Below are 13,401 nucleotides of genomic sequence, written 5' to 3'. Positions count from 1 at the left end.
AAAGAAAAAAGAAAAAAGAGAGCTGGGTGAGGTGGCTCACACCTGTAATCCTAGCACTTTGGGAGCCCAAGGCGAGTGGATCACCTGAGGTCAGGAGCGGGACCAGCCTGGCCAACATGGTGAAACCCTGTCTCTACTAAAAATACAAAAAATTAGCTGGGCGTGGTGGCGGGCGCCTGTAATCCCAGCTACTCGCGAAGCTGAGGCAGGACAATCACTTGAACCTAGGAGGAGGAGGTGGAGGTGGAGGTCGCAGCGAGCCGAGATCGCGCCTTTGCACTTACAGTCTAGGCAACAAGAGCGAAACTCTGTCTCAAAAAAAAAAAAAAAAAAAAAAGCTAAACTTGTGGATGTTCCTAGGGACAAGACATTTACATAGAATTGCCCAATAAGATGTAAAAATGACTGACATTTACTGAGCACTTACTTGGTAACAAACGATCTGCAACATCCTCTACCCTGTACAGACCAGGGTTTCTTAGCCACAACACTACTGACATTTTGGGCAGGATATTTTTTTTTTTTTGTTCTGCATGGATGTCTTAAGCATTGCAAAATGTTTAACAGCATCTCTGAATTCTACCCACAAGAGGCCAGTAGCATCCTCCAGCGTGACCACCAAAAATGTCATTAGATACTGCCAAATGCCCTCAGGGGGTGAAATTGTCCCTAGGTGAGAGCTACCGGTGCACACTCTTTTATCCCATCTGCTTCTTAGAAGGACCGCAGAGGCAGCATCATTGGCCTCATCTTATTGATGAGGAGAGAGATATATGGAAACGTTAAATATGTGCTGGACGACAGCTGCTGGAGAGGGGTCCTTGCCCTTTGGAATATATAGTGCAAACTGTGTTTTTAAATATGTCATTTGCTTTCATACTTATATAGTTTTTATTGTACAGAAGCATTAAAATTTTATGTAGCCAATGATATCAATTTTCAGCTTATTTTAACTTTTGGTGACATGCTTAAACTCTGCCTGACCATAAGATAAGAAAAAATTCACCTCTGATTGATTTTTTCCAGTGTTTTATGGTTACCTTGAACACGTATCTTGGTACCATCAAGAATTTATTTTGATGTAAGGACATATCTATATATATAAACATGTGTTATGTGGCTATATGATATTTCTTCCCTGTTAAGAGAATTGAAGGGGTAAGAACAAGTGGTATTCTCTTAAATCCTATTATTTGGAGTTTGTCATACAACATTTTGGTAAAATTTCTTCAAGTCACCTCCCTAAGGTTATGTGCACCAACAGTTGAGCCGTAGGAGCTTTGGAACTGACAAAGGAGGGGGGAAAAACAACTTAAATGCTAGTAACATTAAGAAGTATCTACAATAAGGAAGTTGAAAGAGAAAAAGGGGCTAAATGGAAGTTACAAGGTACATAGTTAGATAAGAAGGCAAGTCAAAAGAATGTAACATAATGAAAAACAAGAAGAGGGATGCTTTCACCAGAAAGATGGACTTCAAGTATCAAATGAAGGAAAGTTTCTGCTGATGGAACCTGGAAGAATACGCGTTTTGGTGTCTGAAGGGATGTTCTTGGGAGGATAGAGTGAGGAGTTAACTGTGAAACTTGATTAAGATAAATATTCATGTGCATAAGGAAAATCACAGCGGCAGAGAGTAAAAGCTTATCAAAAAAAGTGTTGGTGAACGTTAAAAATGAGAAGGGGCAGTATCTGCAGAAAAAAAAAAAGGATCAAGGGGAAATTACGTGGCAGGGTTTCTTAAGTTAGGCTTAAGGGGCACATGAATGAGATTTAGGGGAGCCTGTGAAACCCCTAAGATTATATTTAATTTTTGCTTATATATGTTATTCTAAGGATACTGAACATACTAAATCCAATTATGAATAAGTGCTGATAACTACTTGTCAGAGGACAAGACCAATGTCTGCTAATTCATAGCAGAGGAGAATGACCCAAGAGAAGGATCTAAATTGGAAGGCTGAGAGTGGCATGAGGTGTTGGATGCAACAAGGTCCAAGCAGAAGTGAGGACAGATGAAGAGTATTTCCTAGACAGAAAAGTCTAGTAGTGAGATCTCATCTGTTTTATCATCATGCCTTATTATCACCAAGAGGACAGGCTGTCTAGAAAAAAAAAAAAGTTACATGTCACTACACAAAAACAGGACAAAATAGAAAAGAACTTCACCAAAGTGATACTCCTGCTTATTTATGAAAGTTGGAAATGCTTTTTCGCTATGTTCTTTCTTTCTCTTTTGTGAAAATGTCTTCAGTTAATATACGCTGATTTTTAAAATTACATAAGACACAAGATGTTATTAAAATCAATGCATTAATGCGTTTTAGAAAATAGTTATTCTAGGGAAAATGATACAAGAAAAGTGAGTATCTTAGGAAGGTCTGTATGGTGAAATATAAAAAGTTCCAGGCTCAAGAGACAAACGTGGATGGCTTTGAAGCCATAGAAAGGACAGGATTATGTCAACCTAGAAAATTTGACCTGGTCACCAACTCTGCCATGAATTGACCGTGACTGTGAGTGCTCAACTCTGAGATTCTCTTTCTCTATTTGTGAAAAACAACACTGATGTCTTCTATACAGAGTTTCTAAGTAGGTTAAATATATTATTTATATGACTGCATACTTAATAAATGCACATTCTTAGAGTTCCACTAGTATCAGATTCACCTTAGCTGACATTGTTGGCCTGATAAGAGCTGCAACTGAGAGTTAATCTCTTTGACTCCGTACCATTTAAAAATAGCCCAGAAAATGATAGTGAATATTTAATGTTGTGACAGAAACTTACCTTAGAAGCCAGAAAGACTGCTGAACTTCTGTGTTAGATTTATCTGAGCTCAAATCCCAGCTTTTCCATACATTAGTTATGTGATTGTGGAAAAATCTCTTGGGCCCAGTATTTTCATCTATAAAACGGGGATAAGAACAACTTGGGCTCAGGCTTGTTTCATCAAGTATAAAATAAGATTGCCATTAGCTGAGACATCTGGGTGGGATTGGGGGAGGTAAATGGAATGTATTGTGCATGTACAGGACTTTATTTAAAATGTTGACATTTTGTTTACCATGGATTTTTGCATTAATTTTTATTTTTATAAAATATTGCATTAAATATTATTTACTTTGATTACTGAGTTTTTTTGGTATCCCTTTAAATTTTGACCCAAAGAGAGTACCTCATTCACTTCACTCTAGTCCTAGCCCTGAAGCCAACAATTAGTGAAAACCTATTAGGGTCAATCACAATACTGAGCACTGTGATTTTACACATTTGCTTGTTAGTAAAATGTTTAACACGATACCTAGCCTAGAGTAAGGCATTATCATCATTACCACCCATTACCATCATTATCACCATCACTACCATCATCATCACCACCATCATCACCATCACCATCATCACCACCATCATCACCACCATCACCACCATCACCACCATCAGCATCACCATCACTACCATCATCATCACTACTGTCATTACCATCACTATCATCACCATCATCACCACCATCACCACCATCAGCATCACCATCACTACCATCATCATCACCACCATCACCACCATCAGCATCACCATCACTACCATCATCATCATCATCGCCACCATCACCATCACTGTCATCATCATCACCATCATTACCACCACCACCATCATCAACATCACCATCCCTATCATAATTATCATTACCATAATAATCATCATCACCATCACCACCATCAGCATCACCATCAGTAGAATCATCATCACCACCACCATGGTCATTACTATCACCACCATCACCATCACTATCATCATCATCACCACCATCACCATCACTATCATCATCGTCACCACCATCACCATCATCATTACCCCCACCATCACCATCATCATCACCATCACTATAGTTGTCATTACCATAATAATCATCACTACCATCGTCATCATCATCACTCTCAATTATGATTTTCTAAGATATCCTAAATAAATTTCCTAATATTTTCAAGTAGCAGTTACCTCATTTTTATTACAAGGCTAACATTGCCCCCTTACAAGGTGTAAAACTTAAACAAGGTTGTTTTTGTTGTTGCTATCATTAATGTTTTTGCTGATTTCAATGTATGACCTGACTCTGCAGCAAATCCAAAGACTGCTTGTCAAGAAATCACACATTTCTAATGAATATGGAGACTAGCCAGGAGAGAGATAAAGCAGGACCATGCTGGGTCCTGGGCTGGCTTTTGCACAGCTGCCTAAGATCTTCAGACAAAGAAGTATGCACTGTGCTGAGAGCTGACATTTCTATAATCATAAAGCTCAGTGTTGTTCCAGTTCAGAAAGCTGATGAGTCATGGGGTAGAGGCCATTGGGAGAGGAAGAGGGTTTACTTTTTTTTTTTTCTTACCATTTTCATTATTTCTCAACTAATTTTCAATATACAACAGGAAAGGAACATAATGACCTTCTATTCACTGCCCCACCCAGAAAACCTCAAATGACTAATTGCCTTTTTTTCCTAAAATGGAAGAATTATTTCATCTGCCCAAAGGTTTTACTTCCTTCTGCTATGCTTTTGCCCAGTAAGCCTTTTAATCTTGTAAAGCACAGCCATATAAACAACAAGGGAGAAAACAGGAAGATGGAAACTCTCCAAGTTCATCCCATTTTGAATCTCACTTGACAAACAGCGATGCATGGTTTTGATAAAGGGTATGAGGATTGTGATTTGACCTTCCTCTTGCCACTGTGTAAAATGTAAACACAATGTACTTTCTCATAATTAAACGATATCAATTCCCCAGCAGCCCACGAGAGGGTTGAATCATCTTTCTCCTCAATGGATGCAGCGTGATCCCTGTTATCATCTAGTTATATCCAATCAGAAGTAAACCATGACAAGCTGAGTGGGGCAATGCAGTGGCTTTGTGCTTCCAGAAGTTGTATAACTGGGGATAAGTATCACATCTATTTTGAAAATAGTTGTTTGGTGTGTTTTTACGATACACCATGGTGTTATAATAGATGATATCAGATTCAGTAGTTTAAAGCAACAAGGACTTTTTTTCTCCCTTATTTAAGAGTCTAGATTAGCAGTCCAGAATTGGAATGGTGGCTTGATGGTATTGGGGATGCATCCTGTTGCCATGCCATCTCTTCCATGTTACCCTCTTCAGCTTAATTGAAGATGATTCACCACCATGTTTGTGTTTCAGCTGAAGAAGAGAAAAACAGGAAGGGAAAATAGATTTCTTACATTTCAAAGGCATGGATAAATGTGCTAACATCACACTCATGTCTTATTGGCCATCACCCAGTTCCATGGCCATACCTAGATGCAAGGTGGCTGGAGAAAGTAGTCTTTAGCTGAGTGACCATGTGCCCAGCAAAATCTGCTATTGCAAAACGGAGAATGACTATAGTGGGATTCACTATGAGTTCTGGCCACAGTTGAGTTGAATAAATGTTTCCCCTAGAATGGAGAGAGGGTCTTAGTTGGGGTCTCTCCATCCCTGAGCCACTTGGGTTGTGATGATAATTGATAGTGATGATTAAAATGATGGGAATAAAGATAGCAGCAGTTAACATTTACTCTCTTCTTGCTTTATGCCTCTTTGTACCAAGTGCTTTGTAAACATTATGCATTCTATCTTCAGGATAATCCTACAGGATCAATAGTATAATTATCCCAATTTTACCCATGAAGAAATGGAGCCGCATCAAGTTCAGAAACTTGCCCAAGGTCGTGTAACTAGTATGTGGCCAAATGAAACCCATGTGTCTCTATGTCCAAAGTTATTCTCTTAACCACTTCACTCAGGTATTAATAGTGGTCTGAAATGCTTCAGTATTTCACAAAGCTGAACTAAACTGACAAAGTTCCCCTTAACCAGATCATCTGAGCCAGCTAAGAAGTGTTTGTTTGGGGCTTGAGTACTATCAATGTAGGTATCAATGTAGATTGGTAGTTTCATTTGTCAAAGACTAATAAGTTTTTCTTCCTTACAGAAAACTTGATTAATTTTTAAAAAGAGGGAAAATAAGTGAATATTTATTAAGTGCAATTTGTTCAGTATATCAGCTCTTTCTAAACATGGCTTCCAGAGTGAGAGAGAAATAACCAAAGGGGCTATTAGTTGAGTAAAGGTTAGATTAGGATGAAAGGCTATGCTCTCCATGGTCTCTTTGCTGGTGCTGATAGAAGCCCTAGGCCAAGAGCAGAGCAGGGAAATCCCTGCCCCTCCCTAAAGGTAGGGGTCTCAGGCACCCTGCTGAGGCTTGAAGATACTGAATCAGTGAGCAACATGGAATCTGGAGCAGTCTAATGCAAGGGCCAGGGTGTACTAAGTCATGATGAGGAGGAGTTAGAGACGTGGGTCTCTAGCTATAAAGAGGCCCATCCAAGAAATGAACAGAAAAGCTAAGCCAGTGAGCGTGATGTACAAAGGATGGGTTCTGAGGTGCAGCTGCTGTCGTCTTCATGCATCAGCACATTAAAATGTTTGGGAAGAGAAGGGGAATAGAACATCCCTTCCCTCCCCACAAACAGATGGGTAATTAGATGGAGGGTGGGAGCCAGATGCTGTACTTCCCCTGAGACCAGCACCAGAGGGAATGGGCTGGCTCTGCAGAAGACATTTCCGTTCCTGAAAAGGGATATAATGATGGGGAAAGAATCAGGGCTTCAGGATCTTGCAGGGAGGGGTAACAATGGGGAGGAGCGCTTCCTTCTTCCATGTTAATCCTCTGCAGCCCCCTCTCTGTGCACCACAGAACAAAGCACCAGGTGAGCACTGCACTTAAGAGATTCCACCTGACTATAACCCTGTCAAAATGACATTTCAGGAAAACCTGCTTGTTAGATCCTGCTAACACTATGTCTGCTGGTATTTGTTTCAGTGGCCGGTTTTCTAGGTTTTTTGGTACAATGCTATGGACACTTCCCCAGAGGTGTAACAAGTGTTCAGCTAAGTCCCATCCGAGAAGCAGCATCCTCTGAACTACGAGACACAGTCTGATATAACATGTCTTTAATGCTGACTCAGCTGCAATTATTTGCTATTAATCCAAAATAAATTCTTATAGAAAACTTCTTCAAACATTGCCCAGTGCTACTTCACAATGATGATGAATTTGGGCTTGGCAAAGAGGCTGGCGAGGAAGTCAAAATCAGTTCCTAGAGTCCTCACGGAGTCAATTTACACACCTCTCACCCTGGACCATTCTGTGTTTTGTTCAACTGAGTCAAAAGCCAGTGGTAACTCAAAACCTGCAACAACTTAAATCAGTAGTTTAATAAGCGTAAGTATTTTTAAGATATAGAATGTTCTCTGAAATCAAGAACAACAGTATAGGCAGCACCAATGCTCTGCGGTGGGAGAGCCCAAGACATCTGGAAAGGAGGGAACTTGGGCTGCCTTTGGGAGATAAAATGTGAAATTAACCCACAAAGAATAGTCACAAAATGTTAACAGAAGGAAACAGATATCAAGGGCAGAAAGACTGTAGACAGTTATTATTAATATATTAACTGAATTAACCTATCTAAGATCCAATGTGGAATCAGAAGATAGGGCCTGGTAAGTCTTGAGCAAACAAACAAACAAAATAGCTGGCATGGCCCAGTGAAAGCCCTGTTTAAGGAAGACTTCGCTTCAGCCACAAGAGTTAGAGTATCCTGAGGCAGATGGACACATGGGGTGGTCTCAGCTAAAGGTCATTAAACCTGCAAGCCTGAGCCCTTCTCTAGCCAAGGACATGCCTAACCAGCATCTTCATTTTTACCAATAATTTGATTATCATCTCAGCATGAATTGATTTTCTGTTCCTCTGAACTTCTTCCCATTATTGCTTAATTTTTATGGGGTCAACTACTTATCATGGTCTTTATTTCAAAGTAGACTTTAATCTGCCTGATGCCAAGAACCATATAGTAACTTTTTTTTTGTATATAACCCTCTTGTCATGTAGTACTGAAGTTAAGCATTTGCTTTAAAAAATGTATTTATAGGCTAATTTTAAATCAGACCAATTTATTGATCATACAAACATTTAGTTAAAGCTTTTTGACCTTGGGGTATTGTTCCAGAACACTGCAGAATTCTAGTCTCTGAGAATGTTAGATTATCTCTACAGTTCTGAATTCTATCCCCACCCTACCCCTTGACGGGTTGTAAACCAGTCTGTCTGCACGTAGAGCCCAAAGTCTCAATGACATGAGACTCTAGCTTAAAGATACTTTTTATGTATACATATATTTAACTCTGATTGTATATATCAAAATCCCCATTTAATGGAGTCTTGAAAATTGACTTTTAAAAACATTTACAAACATCCTTGGTGATTCTGATGCCCAGGAAAGTTTGAGAACTGCTGATTTCAGGCCAAGCTCTTTATTTCGCAAATAAAGATACTGAAACAGGTAAGGCCATGCTTTCCCAGCTAGCTCGCAACAGAGGCTGGACTAGGACATACTTCGACATAGTGCTGGTCTCATTCTGACGTTTACCACTTCCTATTAAAGCATGAGGAAGTCATGTCCTTAATGAGGTTAATCAGTGCCATTTCACTTCTATGAAATACTCTTCTACTTCCTCAATGCTCCTTTCAGTGGAAACTTACTTTTATTATATAATCTGCTAGAAATGGTTTCCTCATCCCTTTCTGAAATTTTTGAACTGATTGATCCTCCAGCTCATTCACTACCTTCTTTTGGATTAATGGAAAAAGTTCTGGTAAATTTGTGTATATCACTTGCATCCTAAATAATGACATAAAGTGGTTTTGTTAAATTGGGAGAATTTAAAGTTTTAAATTTCTTCTTCCCTCTTCCTCAACTATGTTCAAGGCTAAGATCAGCTGTGCTCAAACTTCTATAGTTCTCTCAGTTTACAGACACAATCGTTTTTATTGCCAAAATCAGCAGTCCTTTGAGTTCCACTGTGTCACGTGCAATGTTCATATCAGCAGTTGCTTGAGATTACCATGCCCTCAGATCATAACTTGCCCTTTGATCACTTATTTGACCACCCACATGTCGAGGGTAAGTTTTGTAAATTATGTCCTGGAAGTTGCCATGAGATGAGGGATTGCAGTAGTCTGGTAGTTTTATAAGAGCTAAATTGGACTTGGGCAGGAAAGAGATGAAAAGCCAGACTGAACAAGGGCCTTGCAGTTCATGGCATCTGAAGTGAAGGAGTTGAAATCTGTGTTAAAGATAAATCAACATAAGGCTGGCCAATTTATATCACAATTCTACATCTTCCCCCTTACTAGATGAATGTTAAGAGGAAGGCATATTAAGATATATACTTTTTTTTTTTTTTTTGAGACAGGGTCTCGCACTGTCACCTGGGCTGGAGTGCAGTGGTGCCATCTCGGCTCACTACAAGCTCTGCCTCCTGGGTTCATGCCATTCTCCTGCTTCAGCCTCCCGAGTAGCTGGGACTACAGGCGCCTGCCACCACGCCCAGCAAATTTTTTGTATTTTTAGTAAAGACGGGGTTTCCCCGTGTTAGCCAGGATGGTCTCGATCTCCTCACCTTATGATCCGCCCGTCTTGGCCTCCCAAAGTAAGATATATACTTTTAAAGTATTTGATTTTTACTTTAAATTTGTCTTTCAGCAGTAAAAACCAAAATTATTGCAAATGTGACCCATGTAATACCTAAGAGTGTGTGATCAATTTTTCAGTTGAATGTGTCATTAATAATGCACTCTTGGTAGACATGTTGCTATTAGTTTGAAATAGTTTTCCAGGCCACCTAAGTTGTCACTGTTGCTTGGGAGAGGGCCATTGTGCAAGGTGGTGTGATCAGATGCGCTTCTGGACTTTATCAAATCAAGGATGGCAGGTGCACGGCAGAGATGCTACTACTGCTTCCTCGTGTCCTATCTCTGGTAGGCACCACTACTGCTCTCTTTTCCAATGAGACCAGTATGGTTTCAAAATTGTTCTCAAACCAGAGCCATTGATTAGTGCTGGCACATGAAACTAAAGCCCTTTAATTCTTGAGTCAACATATGTATGAGCCTTGGTGCTGAAATCTGATTAAAAAAAAAAAGTCTTCATTTCAAAAAGATATGCCATGGGGCACAGTGGCTCGCACCTGTAATCCCAGTACTTTGGAGGCCAAGATGGATCACTTGAGACCATGAGATGAAAATCAGCCTAGGCAACATAGCAAGATCCCACCTCTACAATAAATAAATAAATAGCTTGTCCTGGTGGCATGCACCTGTAATTCCAGCTACTCAGGAGGCTGAGGTGGGAGAATCACTTGAGCCCAGGAGTTCAAGGTGGCAGTGAGCCGTGATTGTGCCACCGCACTCCAGCCTGGGTGATAAAGTGAGACTCTGTCTCTTTAAAAAAAAAAAAACCCAAACCAAAAAACCCACACAAATGACAAGAAAGATATGGAAACTTTTGGCTTCCTTGGCTAGACTGCCATCCAAGTTATTTGAAATCCTGAATGTAAGTCCAGGAGGGACCCAGGTCCCAGCCCATCACAAGATGGACTGTACCTAGAAAGATGGGAGAGATTGGTAGGCCAAGATGAGTGGGAATCACAGTAATGTATTCCTGTTTCTTCACTCCTGAGTCATTCCAAAAGGAAACATAAAGATGATGCCATCCTCCTTGAAATGCAGTTTGCATGTTTTTTCTAGGATCCTTGCTTTTCTGCAGAACAAGAGGCTATCCATTTCAAAGATGAACTTTGAAAATGCCGAATTCTAGAATGATTGGCAGTTGGCTCTCTGACTTCTAGACATAAGAGACTGGGGTTGGAACACAGATAAAGGTAAGTTGTTTCAGGGGGAAGGGAGAGGTTGCAGAGAAAAAAAAATCATGATGTGATCCAGTATATGGATATTTCACTGCAGGGCTGAAATAAGAGAATTGGCTGACAAGAAAAGACTCTGGGCTTCAAAAAACCTTGGAGACAAGAAATGGCTATTGAGGGGAGCTGGTAAAAAATAAAAATGGGACTGATGAGAAATTTTCTAAGCAGTTGTTGAACGGAGAGGTGGGGCTGGAGAGAATTTCTATAATTAGATCCCAGGGATTTTAACAAGGGCAGCTTCATTAAGAAACAAAGGGATTAAACTAACATCTAAATGTAAATCACATCGCTTGGTTAAAGAACCACTGGCCAGGATGGGGATGAAAACAAGTCACTTCTGGATAGGTGGGTTAAGCTACAAGAGCCAGCATTGAGAACAGAAGCAGGCAATACCCTGGACCTTGAATACAGCATGACTGCTGAGATTTCTTCATCCTCTGCATTAATCAAGAAAATTAAAGTCTCCATTGCATCACTGGTCCACAGAGCCTCATCTAGGCTCTGGGCCTAGAGAAGGTGCCAGAGAGAAACAAACAAAAAATTGACATGACTGGATTCCCAGCCTTCAGGCACCACTTTGCTGGTCACCCTTGCCATTGCCTTACCCAGAATAAGTTTATAGGATCCTGATATTCCTGGGACATGTGGCTTCTTCATCTCCCCATCCCTTTCCAGCTCACATTGCCATGTCAAAGGCAGAACAGCACCTCCACAGTCAGCTAAGATTCAAAATCAGTGATTACTAACACGAAAGGTAATACGATATGCAAACTATATGCTTGTCTGAGGACACCCAGGGATGCAGACTTGTACTTGTGAGTGATGTCAACATAAATATAGGCCCCACAGACAGCCCCATTTCTTGAGGTCTTTTCCTTTTTCAGCTACTCACACTGCCATGTTCCAGGTATCAGTTGGATACCCATTCAGTCTTCATTCTCTCTCTCCCTCTCCCCTTTGTCTGCTTTGTACATTTTTGAAAGTTGATTTTCTCTGTGTAAGTGCAGGCCTTACCCTATATTTCACTTTCAAATTAACTTAGTAGTTCACTCTTTCATCCTTTAGTAAGTTAATTTATTTATCTAATATCCATAGGGCTCACTTAAGTCTTTGGCACTGGAGATATAAAAAGAAATGAGACAATGGAGGCTTCAAGGAACGTAGAGTCTCACTTGGAATGTTCTGACCTGATGTCCTCTCTGTCTTTGCCTTTCACCCGCAGAACACCTCCTACCTTGTGGGACACAGCAATCTACTGAGTGAGCATCCAGTCTCACTCCTGAATTTGCCCTTCATTACTCGCATTTTTTTTTTTATTTTTGAGTTGGAATTTCACTCTGTCTCCCAGGCTGGAGTGCAGTGGTGCGATCTTGGCTCACTGCAACCTCCGCCAGCTGGGTTCAAGCAATTCTCCTGTCTCGGCCTCCAGAGTAGCTGGGATTACAGGCACCCGCCTACATGCCCGGCTAATTTTTGTATTTTTGTAGAGACGAGGTTTCACCATGTTGGCCAGGCAGCTCTCGAACTCCTGACCTCAGGTGATCTGCCCACCTCAGCCTCCCAAAGTGCTGGGATTACAAGCGTGAGCCACTGTGCCTGGCCGATTACTCAGTCTATGTACATTTTCAGCTCTGCTAGAAGCTTCCACGTTCTTCAAGCTCTGCCTCTATAACTCCAGCCTCCAATTTCTCTACTTCACACTAGGGGTCACCATACTTATCCTCCCATCTTTCATTGATTTGCCAAGAAAAAAAACAAAAAACATTCCCTCAAGTCTCCTCACCTCGGATGCCCCCAGTGCATTTCATTCTCTAAAGGCATTTCTTTATATTAAAAAGAACACATGTGTGTGCGTGCACACACATAACCATAAACATACGTGTGCACACATATACACTACATGCATATGTGCACACACACCCCACATATGCATGTACACACATGTCCCTGGGTTATATTGCTTTGGTTTTGGCCCAGCTGCCTTGTATCCTCATCAGTTTCAATGATTGAGGAAGGAGGGTTATTTCTACAAGATGTAAAAACATAGCTGTGCTTCAATTGGCAGTGGCAGTATCATGCTCTGGCAGGGAGTGCTCTGCTGGGAGGGTAGTGTTCCAGCCAGCTAGTGTAGCAAACAATGAGATGAGGCACTGTTGACTCATCAGATCATGACGAACACTTCAAAGGGAGAAAGACCTCTCTGTGCTAGATCGAGGTTACCTTTCCAAATCCCAAGAGGCAGAATCACAAAGCAAGAGATGGGGCAACCCAACACAAAACCTTTGAGTCTCTAAGCAATAGCAAAACCCACAGACCCTTGCTGAAGAATGCAGCCATAGGGAATTCCTTGCATGGTCCTTACACTCTTTGCTATTGAACCAGTGACCAGCAACTTAAAAAGAAGACTTTTAAAACTGGTTGATTCATGGCCTGGCATGGTGGCTCATGCCTGTAATCCTACCACTTTGGGAGGCCAAAGCAGGCAGATCACCTGAGGTCAGGAGTTTGAGACCAGCCTGGTCAACATAGTGAAACTCTGTCTCTACTAAAAATCCAAAAATTAGCTAAGCGTGGTTTT

General features: G+C 40.8%; 1 protein-coding gene and 1 long non-coding RNA gene across 5 annotated transcripts in view; one reads left to right on the top strand and one right to left on the bottom strand.

Annotated features, from left to right (window-relative positions):
- The window catches only part of CDH13 (cadherin 13), a gene marked incomplete at its 5' end in the record, with an annotated part of 1,173,335 nt that overhangs the window by 799,189 nt on the left and 360,745 nt on the right, over positions 1-13,401 (bottom strand).
- The window catches only part of LOC129050854 (uncharacterized), a 33,199-nt gene continuing 27,924 nt past the window's right edge, over positions 8,127-13,401 (top strand). For 2 of the 4 annotated variants that reach the window (XR_008514715.2, XR_008514712.2), the window contains exons 1-2: positions 8,147-8,401; positions 10,648-10,781. This is a non-coding gene — a long non-coding RNA (uncharacterized LOC129050854). Of the gene's footprint in view, positions 8,402-10,647; positions 10,782-13,401 lie in introns of all 4 variants that reach the window. The other 2 variants (XR_008514713.2, XR_008514714.1) reach the window with 2 other exon arrangements.

The sequence above is a fragment of the Pongo abelii genome, chromosome 18 (genome assembly GCF_028885655.2).
Source record: "Pongo abelii isolate AG06213 chromosome 18, NHGRI_mPonAbe1-v2.0_pri, whole genome shotgun sequence".
Lineage (NCBI taxonomy): Eukaryota > Metazoa > Chordata > Mammalia > Primates > Hominidae > Pongo > Pongo abelii.
The sequence above is the reverse complement of the archived record's forward strand: the minus strand, read 5'-3'. Positions and strand labels throughout refer to the sequence as shown.